General features: G+C 31.5%; 1 long non-coding RNA gene across 1 annotated transcript in view; it reads left to right on the forward strand.

The window, feature by feature from the left end:
* Positions 1-12,663, forward strand: part of LOC118201451 (uncharacterized) — a 65,914-nt gene extending 53,251 nt beyond the window's left edge. Inside the window, exons 2-5 of the long non-coding RNA XR_015038529.1 lie at positions 9,202-9,267; positions 9,711-9,754; positions 9,876-9,966; positions 12,332-12,663. This is a non-coding gene — a long non-coding RNA (uncharacterized LOC118201451). The remainder of the gene's footprint in view (positions 1-9,201; positions 9,268-9,710; positions 9,755-9,875; positions 9,967-12,331) is intronic.
* The last annotated feature ends 4,942 nt before the right edge of the window (positions 12,664-17,605 follow it).

Genomic DNA, 17,605 nt, shown 5'->3' on the forward strand with positions numbered 1-17,605 from the left:
ATTGTAAATCAGAAAACCTATTTATCAAGCTATTGATGTCAAAAATATATTCCCAGTAGAAATCATAAACTTATTTCATCGATCTGTTCATGTCAAAAATATATCGCTAAAAGAGGCGTCAATAAATTGTTTGCTTTGAATGAGTGGTTACCGGTTAATACAGAAGTACGTAATAAATATTCAAACAAGTTTTACATTTAGTCGAAGTAAGCTTTTACATCTGAAACAAAAGTTTTACTTTAATATCTGACATTATTGTCAATCAGAACTTGTTCAATAAACTTCGATTATCTTTTACCTGACGTACAAGATGCCGTTTTCATTCTATGCTTAAAGAATAACAAACTTTGTATCATTAGGTAAATTCTGTTTTCACTTACAGTCGGAAGTGTACATCTTTTACCAAATTCAGACGAAAGACTGTTTTTATCTTTACACCACGAATTAATTAAAACATGTGTGCATTTTAAATAATCAACGTTAGTCAACAAGTGGAAGTCATCTTAATTCATCATCAGTTTTAATAGCTTTTGTAATCCTTATTTTTCAGATTTTTATGATTAAGAAATTTACATGTTCCTCAACTGAATTAATCAAATTGAGCAGAGTTTAATATTTCCAAGTTTATTTAAATTGACATTTTCCGTCCACCTTATTTTCTAGATTAATTAACAGAAAGTGTTTTCCGAAACAAAATTGTTTAATATATACCAATTAAATTTTTAACGTAAAATGAGTAGAATTTTCAAGCCATGTTTAACTACAAGAAAGAAACTAATTTATCAAAATTCAATTAAAACATTACATCTGCATAAGCATTTAAATATATTTTTTTTTTATTTGAAAATTTGAGAAAATAGAAGAAAAATTAAGTAAAATACTTGCAGCTAGTTTAAAAACTTCTATCAGTAATTCATTTAAATAAAAAGATAACGAATATAATTAATAAATCATTTTTCATCAACAGCGGAATTAATCTCATTGTTTGCAGTTAGGAAGTTCAATTATTCGTAAGAAATTAATGAACTAAGAAAAAGTCTTTTGAGGGAGAAACTGTAACTTTTATTCTCAAATAAAAGTCTTGGCGAATTATTATATTTAGGAAAGAGTTACACGGAAGATCATTAAATGAAGCACTGTGAATTTCTTTCTTGGAAATGCAATTTTATTAAAACCTATTGATAAGCTTAAAAACGACACTCCAAGTGCGTTTAATTAGAATAACATTTGGTTTTAAATGCTTCGTTTTCTTTCATTCCCCGGTCGCTATATTGCAGAAACTTCTCGAATATTCTCCTTTCAGTATTTTGTTTTCCATATGATCTGTGTATCAGTTTTTAACGAGGAAATGAGGGGGAGACAAAACCTTTTTATACACGTACTGTCAATTTTACATACTTGATGCCTGTGGCCCCTAAGTTCGAGTCATTGGGAGAATACGTTTTTTGGCTCGCGAGAAATTTTCGAACTACCTTTTCCTTCTTGATTAATTATCTATAATAAATATTATATCCATAATTATAAATTAATTATTTTTCTGCTCAATTAATTATCATTATTGCACTATTTTCTGCCAGTACTCTTCCTCCGTTTTCTCTCTTTGTTTTCAGCAGCCTTGAAGATATGGGGTTCGCGATAATTCTTACTGTCAATTTTTTTCCATTTCTAATAAATCATAGCTACATTCGAAGTTAAGAACCTTAAACATCTTCGGGGGACATTCACACGTATGTCAACATTTAGCTTTCTTTAATAAAAATCATTCTAAGTGGAAGAAAATGAAAATCTATTAGGGACTACTCCTTAAAGAATGTCTCATCAATAAAAATAAAAATCTCGTTGTGTGCCAGCGCTGACAATATATTCAACTTGATAAACATTGCTTTGTTCCCGAAATAAGATTAAACTGTACATTTCACTCTCCTAAAAAAAGTGGAATTCAAAAATCTTCCAAGCTCTCAAGTTAAAATTTGTGTGAAACGAATTTGCTAAAAATACAAAGAACTGATATTTTGAATGTATGAATTATTTTCATTCAAAATTTGCCATTAGCACATTAACACATCAAGTTACCCATTAACATATGTGGCCTTAATTATTTATTGTATATTTATTTTTTCAGTTCCTTCTGCTTCACAGAATTTATGCCGATATGAAATGAATAACACTTCATCAAACAAAAAATTAAACTATTGTTTAGCACATTAAAAATTAGTTTCTGAGGAGGTTAGTCAGAATAAATTCCAGAAACATTTCACCATAGTAAATAGAAGATGATGCACGAAGTGTCATACCATTAGGTTTGTTTATTATACATTTCTTTATCATCCAAATAGTACAACATTAATGCAAAATTAATTTTCTGGCCATGGGAAGTGACTTTAACGCACAATTTCTTCAATGTGTTCACCGTTTTATCTAGCAGGCGTTTGCAAGTGAAGTTTCACGTTACACAAGAGGAACATCACGAAACCTTCCATTCAACTCTTTCCCCGGAATAGCAACCCTGTCGAACTACCAGTGTTCGCCGATCCTGCCATTCGGCTGCTCGTAGGCCTCATGTTCGATAGAGAACATTGGCGCAGGAGATGGATCACAGAAGTAGGCAACCTTCAGCAATGGGAAGTGAGCTGCTGACATTAGCTACGGGAACGTCGTACTTAGATTGCTTGTCAGGAATGTAACATATTTGTAAAGACAGGAAAAATTTTCACAAAACCATAAGCAGTTATTCAAATTAGTACGAAGCATATCAGTACATTGTTGATATGCAAGGCTATGAGAAACGTGAACATCACGGATAGAGAAAGGAGCTGAAAAGATATAAAAGCAGATTCAGCACAGTTGTACAGAAAGCAAATCTCTATGTGATTGGGTGTCCTAATCCCCAGGTCAGCCTTTATAAGGGGAGGAGTATATAAGGTATTTTCTCCCTCCTTTCTGCATGCCTTCGTGGTGTAACGGTAGCACACTCGGCGCGTATTCGAGAGGTACATTGCCCGGCGAGGACATTGCTCATTTTTCATGTCTTTTGCTTTTAAATAACTAATAACTCTACAGCGTATGAAAGTGTTCCGGATCCAAATATCCATTTTTTTAATGTTTGAAGTATTTCAGACAACTTTGGTTTTAAAAATATCATTTAGATACTTGAGCTTTACTTATTGTAATTATTTTTCCATTATTAATTTGATTAATTTTTTTTGCTAAATTTAAATCATAGTTTTAGATTTATCAACCTGTAATGCTACTTCCTCTTTTCTATTATTAGCAGATTTTAATTTAATAATTAGTCCATCACTCATAAAATTTCTTTTTATATAATTTGTCATTTATTAAGGATAAAGACTATTGACCTCGCGTCTGACTATTTTAATAAGGATAGAAATTGATCACAATATTGTTTTATTTCCTCACTAGATATAACACCATTTCTTTTTAATTTATTTCATGATGTAACAATTTGTTTACATTACTTCTTAGACAGAGGAGCTGACGGTCCCGATTTACTTCCTTTCCATATTTTGTCAATTAACGTTTTTTAATATTTAACTGATAGCCCGTACCATATTCTCCTTTAGTAGTAAGAATATGTTCTAAAGCGTCTGTATAATGTTTCAATTGATAGAATATGTGTTTATTTAGTATTAAAAATGATTCATGATGGGATTTTCATTTTCTTTTTGTGATATAGTTTTCGCCGGTTCTGAGGATCTTACATCTATTGCAGCCTTATTTTTTATTTTCTTTGCTTTTTCAATTAAATCATTTGTTGTTTCAAATCTTTTTTTATTTGGTTCAATAGGTAATTTAAAGTTACGACTTTTAAAACAATGTTTAAAGATTTATCGAAGTAAAATGAATGAACTTTTTCTTTAGTCTGAGTACCTGCTGCTTTTCTTGAAATAATTTTTCAAAACGATCCGCATAATATAATTTAGGTAAAATGTTTGAAAATTTGGATGGTAACGAAGTAAATGATATGTTTTGTATAGCATCTTGAATATTTTTTTATAACTTCTTTATTTGATTTTTCATATTCTTCTATTTCTTTAGTAACAGGTTTATGAAATTCTTCGAAATTTTTTGAATGCTTAATTTTTCATTATTTTTAAATCATTTTTTCTTTTCAGCTTGTAATTTCATAAATTTAATATACTTTTCTAGTTGTTTTTTCCACCTTAATTTTCTTCCTTTTCTATCTCGTTTATATACGTAAAAGAGATTTTACTTACAGTAAAATCGTTAGAGAAGACTTTTACTTATAATAAAATAGACAGAGAAGATTATTTATTATCTCAAATTTATTATTCAATACATAACAATAAGAAATAATTGCATTTATTTTATATTTTTAAGCTTCAATCTAGAGAAATTCAACAGATTATGAGAGAAATAGATGTCTTGTAGAATTATATAAAAAACGTATACAAAAATCCTCTTTTAACGGTGTGTATTGTGAGCCTGATCTAATATTATATGCTTTGTCTCATCTGAGCATAAAATATTAATGAGTCTGGCTAAACATGTTCAACCAGTCATCATTCAAATTTAATCATTGTTTGGACTCATGCCATATTGTTTCCATCAGTATCCATAGTTAGTTCTCCATCTTAGGCTGAAGCATTGAAGTCAACAAAACCAGTTACGCCCCACAGATGCCTTATTGGGAAGGTATCTATCTCACTACAACGATGGGCAAAGAAACAAGTGAAAGCCTACATTCTGATGTTCGCCGTATGTGGTCGCATGTTGTTTTGCTGAAAAACAACATTTTACAACCTTTGAAGGTGGTAGTGCAATAAGCTGAAGCACCTCATTTATGTATTTGTTCGCCTTAATTATACTTAAAGTACGAGTTATATATCACAGGCTATTGATGCTGATAGCCACTCGAAATAATGATGCCGCTGACAAAGACTATGACATTCGCTAATCGCAGCAGTATTTGATCAGTCTTCGCATCGCTTCAAACTCTGATTCGATGATTATCATTAGTAAAGCAGAAACGAGCTTCAGCATTACACACTCTCCTGTATTATTCATTATAAGACGAAGCTTGGTCTTGACACCATTATCATCTTTCACTTCAGCATGCTGCCATCGGAGGTAAAGTTCACAAAAAAAAAAAAAAAAAAATTTGATTGCAAGCCATTTTCGACCAATATCCAGGGATTGTTTCCGTTGAAATTGAAGGATCCATCTTAGTAGAATCTGTCGAGAGCAATCAAATGTCGAGAGCAGTGGATTGCAAGGCCTTTGCTGCGTACCTTCCTGGTGCTTCGATCCAAGCCTTTCGATTGTTATCTAGACGCATCTGTGTCCATATAAAGATATATATGCCCATCTTTGGTACATTATCTCTAAACCCTGCACCCAGTAGTGTAACACTATATTATGCTCAACTACCAGGTCGTACGACAAAAATGAAACCGCTTGTTAAGTTTGCAATTTGACGAAAACTTCTTCAACGGCATTCTCCAAATGGCTTTCAACTTAGCGGTCATTTTGAAAGAAAAAGAGTTAAAAAAATAATGGTTTCCTTGCGCAGCAGAAGATTGTTAATGTGTACTGATCTTTTTCTCTTTTTTAACCTTATAAGGTATTTCTCCCGCCTTCCTAGCGTGCCTTCGTAGTGTAGTGGTTCTGCATGCTGAGCGGTGTTCCAGAGGTCCGCGGTTCGATTCCCGGCGAAGGCAAGTTGCTAATGTTTCATCTCTCCGGCTTCCAAAAAAATACCTAATGTCTCTACAACCTCACTCACAATCACGGAAGCAGCTTGAGTTTTTAGGTCATCAGAATAGTATATCTTAGAACTACATATTCTTTATAATGCATATACATACATTTAAATGCATATTACGGCAAAATCTTCATGGTGCTACGTTTTCCCTGTCCGTTACTGCATCCCTTGACTAGGTACTGAGTACTCAACTTGGAATTTCTTAAGTTTGCAAGTATAATTTAATAAATTCTGCTCAAAGTTCATCTGTATTCGCTCTTAGAGATTAAGTAACGCCTTCATACATTTAATAGATATAGAGTTTCATATTTGAGGAGGATATTTTGTAAAAAATAACTTGATACAAAATAAAAAGCCAGAGAAATATCCCTTAGTTGTCCAAAACGGAAAAGCTCTTAATTTCTTTCCTTAGTTTAGTAAAAGGTCTTCAGGAAGCCCATATTTTTCAAAATTATTTTTAAAACTTTTTGCACCATAAGTAAAAAATGACTAGCAGAAATGGCTGTGGAGCAGAACATCTCCTAAATGTTTCCGAATAACATTGCTAAATGACACCCTTGTAGTGCCTTCGGAAGGCAGGAAGATCGAACTTGGGCATGCCGAATTATCCAACATATCATACATTATTATCGGATTATCGGAATTTTACTGCTTGGAAGTAGAAACATTTAAAAATTTTATATAATTTTATCTCCTTAGGGAGCATACGTTTGACCAAAACTCTGGAAGACAAGTGACGAATTATAGTTATGTCTTGTAAGTATAGCAGAGATTGGGAGAGCGTGTAAAGGGCCCTTTTATTAATCCGAATAAATTTTAACAGATGGCATACCGAAGTCAACACGTATGGGTTTAAATCAAAGATAATGGATAACTTCACAGTCTAGCACGCAAGTTGGTTCTGACCGAAGTCGGCGTAAAGAAGCCTAAGGGCAAGTATAACCCAACGCCGCAGAATTCTAATCTATAGAGAATCAAAGTTAGCAACGTGACCTTCAGGCAGGCATAACATTCTATGATTTCAGCAACCAAAACCTTCTTTAAATACTTCCTTCTTTTTATCTAATTTGGTTATCGCGCGTGCTAAAAAGTTGCATTTTGGCAGGCAAATTAAACGAGGCTTGATAAGAAAGAGAATCGACATAAAATAACAGGTTATAAAATTAAAATTATCCTTATAACGTTTTAAGATCCAGTAGCTGTGCAACACTTTATAACTCTGATACGCTTTATCTTCAAAACTTCACATAACTTGCTTCCATAATTTGCCCTTTCATAACTTCATATAAGACTTTTACGAACCAATAGGCTAATACCTGGGCACACGAAAACGTTATTTCTGTTGTGACTGTTATTCACTGCACTTTAACGAAGATCTTCCTTCGATTCTTTTTTAAAGTATACAGTGCACTGTAGATATCAGAATGTAGCCCGTGTTTCTTTCTAAAGAATACGTTCCATTATCTTAACCGGTATAGTGTTTAGCGTTGCGGAAGAGCCCGGGTTCGGATCCCAGAGAAGGCATGGATGTTTGTAAATGTATAGTGTAGCTGCGGCATGGCGCGACTCTAAATATGCGGCGAGCCGAAAGTCCTCTCGTGTGGTTTGGAGGAAGGGAAGACGAGTGGGAGACTCTCGGACTCGTCCCCCCACGCGTAATGGCAGACCGCACATTGAGTTGAACAGTGTTAAACGAATGTCGCATACTGCGCATGCCCAGAAAAAAATTTGGCAAATTACTATGTTGGCACGATTTGAAAAGAGGATAAATACGGTATATGGTAGATGTACCGCCATCTGATTGTAAACAAATCTGGCGTTTAAATCTTCGTGGAGTATAATGTAAATGTATAGTAATTACTGTATTAAAATACAATTTTTTGCTGTACTGCTCCAACAACTGGAAAGCTGAATGATACGATCAAGTATAAATTCGATTGAAGAGTGCAAAAAATGGGGTAAAGGAATTCAGCGTAAATACAAATACCCCAGCGGATAGTGCAAGAGTTCCAAACCAAATGCTATTTGCAAGATTGCTTTCAGGTATGTATATATTTTCCCATTTCAGTAAATTTGATAGAAATGCAAGTATGTTTATCTACTATGTCACACTGTCATCTTTCTTAACACACATGGAGTTCATTAACTTTTTTTAACATTTCCGAAATTTCTTTATTATGTAACATTAAGTGGTGGTGTATTTAATTATGGCAAAGCACACTAGGGCTATCTGCCTAAGGGGAGGGATGCCTTTCGTGGAGGACTTTCTAAGGGAAACTGGCTCGTATACACGTTACACATGGGGAAAACCACGAAAACGCCCATGCAGCCCGTTCGCGGGATTCGAACCTCGGACCGAACTACCAGTGTTCAGCGACTTAACCGCTCGGCCGCTGGTGGGCCTTATGTAACATTAAGAAAAACGTTTTAAGGAATGATTTGTTTCCTTACTGTTGTAATTTTTTCGAAAAGAAACATCATTTTCAAGATACTTCAAGAAAAAAACTATTAGTATTTACTGCGTAATTTTATCACAGCTAAAACTAATACAAGGTACTTGGGTCTTTTATCTCAAAATATGTTGAAATGTTTTGATTGAAGTTAATATGATATAAAGTAATGTAATGAACTCGTAATGTAATGAATTGTGGTATAACTGTAAGGAATTGGTAAAAATAAAATATAATTGGTTTAAATTTACTTAACTCCTTATATTATTAATTATCTATTGAATAGAAAAATCTGATGAAATATTAAATGTAACAAGTTCTATTTTTCAAAGGCAGATGATTGTACAGCATGTAGGAATTGATGATGATTTTTAATAATCCTAAAGTAATATTAAAGTCAACAATAAAGTATATTTTGATGTATGTAATTTTTCGTCAATGATTACATAACATTGCACTTTAATATTATAAAGTATGCTTAGATTGTTTTCATGTGTGCTATATATTATTGCAAATTAGTTCTTCATAAAATTGTATGTTTCTGCAGTGAAAAGTATATATGCCATTATGAAAGTTATAGGAAAACATGTATATGTACTGCACATGTAGCAGGAAGACAAGATAATAATTATGACTGTCAATCATCTTTTGCTTGTATCTGTCAAGCTGATTATACAGACTATAGTAGCCAAAGATTATTTGTAGAAAGTGTGTACCAGAGATGAATATATGAATTACAGTTAGTAGATAATCATTCTTAATTAAATAGTGAAATTTAAATACAATAACCTCTTATTTCATTTTTTATAAATTTTCTTATTATTATGATGTGATTTCACAACCATTGACATTCTCGTGTTAAATAATTCATTCAGACAAGAAAAACATATCATTTTATTGGTATAAAAATAATAAAATATTTTGTATGTATGACCATGTTATGATCTAAGATTTTTCAATACTTGAATCATCATTTTAAAGATTTTTATAAAATGATTTTAATTTCAGGCATTGGCACAGTGAATGGCAGCTGAAAAATTTTGACCGTTGTTTCTGGAAGTGGAATGTTAGGATGTAAGTAAATATCTGAGTTACAGTTAATAATACTGTGAAGCACTTAATTGTATGCTTTGCTAATGAAGTTAATGAAAAAGGTGAACTTTCAAATACGATTGTTTCAATTACAATTATTACAGACATTATTTAATTTTGTAATAATGTTCATTAAATATATGAATTAAGAAAATGCAAAAATTAGTGCATACGCATACTAAGTAGTTCAGAGTAAGATTTATACTTAATTTATAGTAGGCACTCATTCACAAATACGATGACTTGCAAACTGATATAAATTTGGTGTGCTTTTATACTATTTACATGTCTCTTATATTCAGATTTGAATCATCATCTGCCAACAAATTCAGTTAATCAGGGAATGTTGACCTTATTAGTTTCTTGCAGATGTATAAAATTTGGAAACATTTTTAGATTTAGTGTAATTGTTGTTTGCTTTTCAGGTATTTGCACAATATCAACCAGAAACATTACCTCCATTTTAAAGGTAAAAGAGATAAAATTTTAAAAAAAATTAGTTAATTTCATATCTAAAATGTACTTTTATTACACAACTATTATTTAAAATGGAGGCAATACTTTTATAATACTTTTATTTACTTTTCCAGTATATGTTATTGAATCCATTCATTCCCACTTGGGCATTTTCAAGCATACTAGTTGTTGAGTGTTATGTCGGACTGTAAACACACAAGCAAAGTACGTATAATTATTATGTAATTTAACCTATCGTTCCTTCAAATATTTCTTTAAAATTACGGGAGGCAGGGATACATTTGACCCTTGATTAACAGTCTTAGTGTACTCACCATGACGGATAAGAAAACAGATGAATAAAAAACCATCTATAATCACCAACATATAATGCAAGGATTTGAAAATAAAGATTGCTTATTAGCATAATAGTACACTGTATATTAGATATAAAAATTATAGAATTGAAAATTTGACTCAGCTTTGCTTATTATTATACTCATTGAAAATAAACAGTGTGCTTCTGCAACAGAATAAATATCACGCGTCTTGAAATTTTTTGTATACAGGGAGCTTTACTGTTCAGTACATTACACAAAGAACAGTATATATAATGATTATCAAGTCTGCACAGAAATTTTTAATGGAAAATTCTTGTGTATAGATTTAGTTGATATTTTGTATCTTGTGTACAGATTTAGTTGCTATTTTGTAAGACATGGCAATATTTCAGACTTTTATTCTAAATACTGTGACAAAACAATTGTAGTATATTATATTAATTATATTACATTATGTAGCTTATATTACATACGTATGTATGTAATATTTTGGCAGGCAGGCACAGGAAAGACAAAGCTTGACGATATAACTGCATCATAGTCCAGGCATTGTTATGGCTGAGTATAAGGCTGCAAAATGACGACAAAGAAGGATTTAGCCGTTTTAGATCCCACATCTTTAATTACAGCAGATCATTTTGCCTTTAGATGAAATTCTCAGAATTACATATTCAATATTGATTTAAACTAAGTAAGATTAAACTTAGACTTTAAGTCATAACTGTTTTAACAAAAGAAAGAACAAGATGGGATGAGCAGCGGTAGAAGAAAGCAGTCTGACAAAAATGGCACGTACTCAGTATTTATACTAGCGGTTATATAACATGCCAGAATGTTCTCGAAAGTACTGGTCTAGGGGGAAGATCCTGAAATTGCGGAAAGTTAATTATAGGTTGCATGCTTGCATAGAGCAGAGTCATCGTATTTTTTATATTTTACATGTATGTAATACACATTCTTTGTGTCATGGTGAATACATTCTGCCTCACTAGCAGGTAATAGAAAATGACGATCAAAACATTGATGAATATTTAATAATTTTGATGAGATGGATGAAACTTTATCTATGAAAGTAAAATAGTTTAAAACGTATTAACACGTTGACTGCCATGAGGGTCACCGGTGGCCGGCACTCGACTTCACTACAGTGCTGTGGGGGCCACCGATGACCGACGATGCGACTAATAGTAAAAATACATAATTGGAGTAAATATTGATACTGATAAATTTTTAAATAAAACCATTGTAACTATAATGGTTTGAAGAATAATAAATCACAAAAACTTAAATAATAAATCGCAAAAATTATCTACAGCTCCTCAAGGGTCACCGGTGACCCCCACCACAAAAAATACATTAAACACGTTTATATAACTCGTTTTATCTTCCGTAGATAATATTTCAACATAATATACATCGCATAATAAAAAAAATCATATTGGCACCATGGGCAAACCACGTAAAATGCACGCGGCAACCAATGTGTTAAATATGGTTTTCCAGAATGTTTCCTAGTATAGTTTTTAATCTCAGACTATATTAGATGCACATTATATTTAGTCTGAAAGTTCATGTTCTTTTGTCATAAAGTATGTTTTATTGTAATTCGTCTTAGATTGTAAAGTTAATTTATGAAAATATAATGACTTAAAAATGTATTGCAGATATTAAACTAGATTTTAATTATATGCAATTTTGAAATTTTAGAGATCTTGCTTCATGTAATTATTTTTAATGTTTTTATTAAATTCTTAATTAACGCTATTATGCATGCATTAGAAAGTGAAATGAAAGAATACTTAGGGATATAATTTGGTTGCATTCTATTGTTTCTCAGTTCAATTATTCTGCATTCAAAAAATTACTCGAGGATTCTCACGAATACCAGCTCAAACAATTCCGAAGTATGCAAAATATATGTAATTACTTAAGAATTGTATCTTTTTGATAATATTTTTTTAGCCTTTACAAGTTACTGCCAAAATTATTTTGTATATCAAAATTCTTTGAGGGGATTAGTGTGTCTCGCATAGTTATCCTGGTGCCACACTATAACACTGAAACTGGTAGATGTATAATTGAATGTTTAATAAAAAATGTCTAATTCCTCTTTTATGATATTTCAAGAATTAATACTACTGAAACAAGAAATATTAGTACATTCTTAATTTTCATTGTGTATTTGTTATGCTACATGTATTAATGTCATTACAAGTTAGCATTTGATAATGCTTGTTTCAACAATATAGGCTTTTATGAAGTGCCACAGAGATTATCACTCAAAGAATGGGTGCAGGCCAACCACCAACACAGGATATTAAAAGAACAATGAAAATGAAGATTTAACTATAAGGAAAAATCTATGTAATGTTATTACTCATAGCACTTAGTTGTTTCATATTATTGTAAATTTATGTGAATATTCCTGTATTCTGTTTATTTTGCAGCTTATGTTATTGTAAATTCATGTATATGTTTTCATTTTTTTTTGCTCTGTTTTGCATTTCATACAATAATTGTATGTTGTACATATTAATTATATTTGTCTATTATATCATTGAATTACTATATTTGAATTTTAATAAACCTTTTTTTACCATTCAGTAGTACTTTTCCATAAAAACTTGAACATTCAAAACACCCATATCACTAATCCCCGATTCTAAATAATACTCGAGTTTACTTACATATTATCGAGTTACTTACTTATATATTAGTAACGAATTTGAAAAATAATACAACAGGGACGTATTTTGAGATTAAAAAAAAAATACTGCTCAAATGGGCATTTTAAAATGTTCTTCCTTTTAATAGAGAACATTTTTTAAGGATTTAATTATTAGTGTTTGAATATTGTATTACTATATGATTAATCAGTATTTGAATATATTGTGTGTGTAATAAATAAGTAAGGCAGTGAATACATTTTGAATAATAACTTCATACGAGGAAATATAATCTGCCTGGGTTAAAAAAATAATCTTTAAATGCTATTTATGAGATTATACGGCTGAAATCTGTAACACATAAGCAGTTAAAGCAACCCGTCTCCAAAAAAGAAGGCATTTTAAAAGGTTTCCTCCGAAACTTTAAATATTTAAACATTATATGTCCCTAAATTTCTAGTGAATTTAAAATATGTTTAATTATAAATTTAAAATACTCATTTCATTCAATTCAGCTACTCTCCATTATATGAAATTTTCCTATAGTATTATTAAAATATTGCTCATGGATTTTGCAAAGTGAAGACTACAATGTTTAATGATGATATAATAGCATGAAGTAGACTTCAGCATAAGGAATATGGAATTATATATTTTGGTCTTTGTTTATTAATTAGCTGACTTTAAAAAAATTCATATCGTACATTAAGTAGTATTCATAATTTTTCTCATTTTCTCGATATTTCATTGAAGTATTAAAATTTTAATTTAATTAGCAATACCTAATAATGTCAAATGCATATATTATTATACAGAATGGATTCTGACTATAACACTAGGACAAAGTGATATACATGTTAATTTTTCACAAAGGTTCTGCGTTATGCTTTTTACTCTCCACACAATATTTGGTTTTAATTATTATTTGTAGGACCTTAGGTCCTACAAATAATAATACCAGACAAAGTGACTTCCTTATATTATCCAACAGGAGACCTGTGTTCACATCTTATATTTTAAGTTTACAGTTTGCTTTTGTAGATGACAGACACCATATATTCAAAAGAAATTAACATACCTGCTGGATATATGCATATGTTTTTCATATTTACAGCTGTTGCATGTGATGTTATGTAATCAGGTAAAAAATGAAAGAATTAAGTTTATTATCACCAAACCAAATGTATATTTTGACATACAGGCTACATGAAAATGAAAATGGCTAAATTAAAGTGGTGAATTGAGGTTGTAGAGTATTCATTTATTTTTATTAACCAGTTATTTTATGTTAATTAGCTTTTTTTTCCTCGCTTTCAATTTTTCTGCCAGAATTCTAATTTTGAGTGTATTCGAATGAGATAGAAAGCAGTAATATTTAAAGGAAGAGGTTTTACGTGGTAGAATCAGAACGAAGAATCTACTTGAAGACCACATTACTAGTTGGGTACTCTTGGGAGCAGGTTATCTGCAGCACTGCATTTTTCTCGCCATTAGCTTATCATGCCAATATTAGATCCGAGACAATTTGTGCATTTTCTGTCTGTGTAGCCTTTGGGCTAACTAAAATTTACTTAGTTAAATTCATTTTGCTACTTTTGATTTACGCCATAAATGCTGGCTGATTATGTATGAATAAGCTGTGCACTCTGTTAATTTGTCTGAGTTTATAAAAGGGTTTTTACACCTATTCCAAACCTCTGTTGTAATTTCCAAAACATAACTAGAAGTCGCTTAAATTTTCCAGAATTCTCACACAGTATATATTGCCAAAGTGGGTGAAACTCTTATATGTTGTAAGAAAGACCAAAAGGAGATTCATTAAATCAAGAAAAGTAATCGGTGGAAAAGGCTTTTAATCTTAATAATGAAAAATCGAATTTTACACCAAATATTCAAACTTTTGTAAATATTTTATATTTAATTAGCGATAGTTTAAAATAAAAAATAATTACCTTTATCTTCATAATATATGTTACATTCTGTGAATTTCCCATAAATAAACATAAAAAACACATGCAAAATCCTCGTACTAAGCTATTTTGTTAAAGTAAAATCTACTATTTTCATTGTACTTCAAAATTAGATTGTTTTCATGAAATTCTTTTATTAAAACATTAACTTGCATTTGATAATCAGTCTTCAAGTTCAAAAATCAGTTTACTGTAATTACATTTGTTTTATGATCAAATATTTTAATTTGGCATTTGAGCATTTCCAATGGCATTCTTTTTTCTGTTCAACATCTATGCTCTGTTAAGTTTATAACCAGTTAAATTGTTACTGTGTCTCTGAAAAATCAACAGCATTCTTAAACACAATTTTAAAAATATTTCTGCGTGTAGTATTTTATCAGCAGAATTTTTTCTAAATAAATACAGAAGTTTTTATGAAAACAACTGAAAGTACGTATCTTGAAAGAGAAACAGTATTCGTAATGCTTAGTCAATTATGATTAAATTGACAGCTATCATAACTTTGCACAGGCCCCCAAGCGGTAAAGTCCCTGAACACTAGTAGTTCGGTCTGAGGTTAGAATCTCACAAATGGGCTGGCTGCATGGGCGTTTTCGTGGTTTTTCCCGTGTTTAATGTGTATATAAGCCAGTTTTCCTTAGAAAGTCCTCCATGAAGGCATCTCTTCCCTTAGGCAGATAGCCCTCGAGGCTTTGCCATAATCACACACAACATAACTTTGCATGCATGTTGTATACATTATATATATACATAAAGACCAAATTTTGGCAACAAGTATAGTTGTCACAAAATAATCACAAAGTCTAACGGAACGTACTCATCACACGTACTTGGGTTGGGGAATCATATTTAATTACAGCTAAAATTTCTGTAAGTATTTGCCAGTCTTAAAGAATTTTTTGGGGGGAATTACAAATGTATCAATTTCTAATTAATATAAAATCATTTGTTGATAATTCCAAAATATTAAGAAAAAATTTATTTCTTAACTTTCTAAGCCATCTAAATCATAGATCAAAATATGTGTTTCTGCAGACATTCAGAACTTCAGGAAATAGAAATACATCCACAGTTACATAATACGTAAAATATATTTCTTTTAAATGCTTGGAATATTTGAAAAAATACCTAAATTCAAAGAAATGGTAAAATACGTTTCACTTGCAGATTCTTTGTTATTTATTTGATTATATCACCATTAATAACAATGTTCACCCCCCAAAATAAAAAATATATTGTTTATGTACTGAAGTCTTAGTTTGTTTCCCTTGACAAGTCAATTAATCTATGATCAATGACAATAGCTACCTTTTAAATAATTTTAATTCTGTTACTTAAAATTTTTACATTTCAAAATATTTCTACCCAGCTTTTAAATAATTTTTAATGCAACAGAAATCTAGATAACATATTTTCCACTGCAGTAGAATTCTAAATAACTTCAAATACTGACTAAAATTCATTCCAATAATTCATCGCTTTAATTAAATTTCTGTTCCTTGGAGATGAAACAGGAAAAACCTTTTCTAATAGATATATTTCTAATTCTACCAGGAATTATTAATAAATAATCCGATGAAACAATTGATACAGGCATAGAGAGGTAAGATCTAAATCATTATTACAATATAATGTGAAGCAGTGTTTGCATTCAAAATGTAAGATGTAATACTTATGAAATTCTGCACATTCCTTTGGAACTGTACAAATTTTCGTCCAGAAAAAGACTGAAATTTAAGATATATTAGTTCAAAATTTATTCATTACACTTTTAAGCAAAAACAATTCTTGATTTACCATACGTTCCATTCGTACATACATAAAGAAACACTGAAGAATATAGAATAAATGAGAAAATAAAAGCGCGAATATACGCTAACAAACTAAGCGAGTTTACATTACAAACTAAGCGAGTTTACATTACAAACTCCAGTTTACATTACTGAATTATAACATGTAAACAAATTACATCTAAATAACGAATTATTACGCACAGCATATGTTAACAAATATTAAACGCATTCTTATTGACAAATTAAAATGAAATATATATTAGAAAAATAAGCAAGTGCTATCGGTATGGTCGTTAAAATAACTAATAAACAAAGTTCCACAAGATTGTAGTTGTAAACATCACTCGAACACAATCAACAGCCATGGAGATCACGCATAAGCTAGCATAGGGTTGCTTAGTCGCCAATATTTCTCCCCGCGCCAAAGGTACACCATCAAGCATGCGCAGTAAGCGAAATTCGCTTAACACTATTCAACTCAATGTGCGGTCTGCCATTACGCTCCCCCCACGGAGTGCTCTCCATCAAGATTGTGAGCGCAACTGAGCCAAATCGCACTATCAATTGTTAGGTACTCAAGGCTGTTGCCAAGGACAGACGTAATCTTGCACTCCTTGCCGCGAGGAATTTCATGGGTTTGGGCTGACAACGCCAGACAAGTGAGCATAAGCATCAACAATAACAGACAAATAGATAATTATAATAACAGAGGACCATAAATTAACTTGAGTAACTAACGATGACGTCAAGAGAGTGAAGAATATGAAATTCGTCTTTTGCGGGACAAGATGCCATGCGCTCGTGATATATGAGAAAAAATGTACCTGTACAGGTCGAAGCAAGGCCGGCACCTTTACCTCCAAGAAGTCATATTAGGTTTTGTTGGGCCTTACTAACTGCTAAGATTTCGACCCAGAAGGAATTACGAAGAGAACCCCTCGGATGCGGTCCGAAAGTCCCCCACCCCTCTGCCCGTACTACCAACCTTTGGAGGAAACTTGCGGCTCGCCGCATATTTTGAGTAACCCCCACACTATATGCCTACGAACATCCATGCCTTCTCCGAGATTCTAAACTCTACCCTTCAGTAC

This window comes from Stegodyphus dumicola, chromosome X1 (assembly GCF_044657685.1).
Source record: "Stegodyphus dumicola isolate Sdum_Otavi_A_Nest chromosome X1, ASM4465768v1".
In the NCBI taxonomy this organism is placed as follows: domain Eukaryota; kingdom Metazoa; phylum Arthropoda; class Arachnida; order Araneae; family Eresidae; genus Stegodyphus; species Stegodyphus dumicola.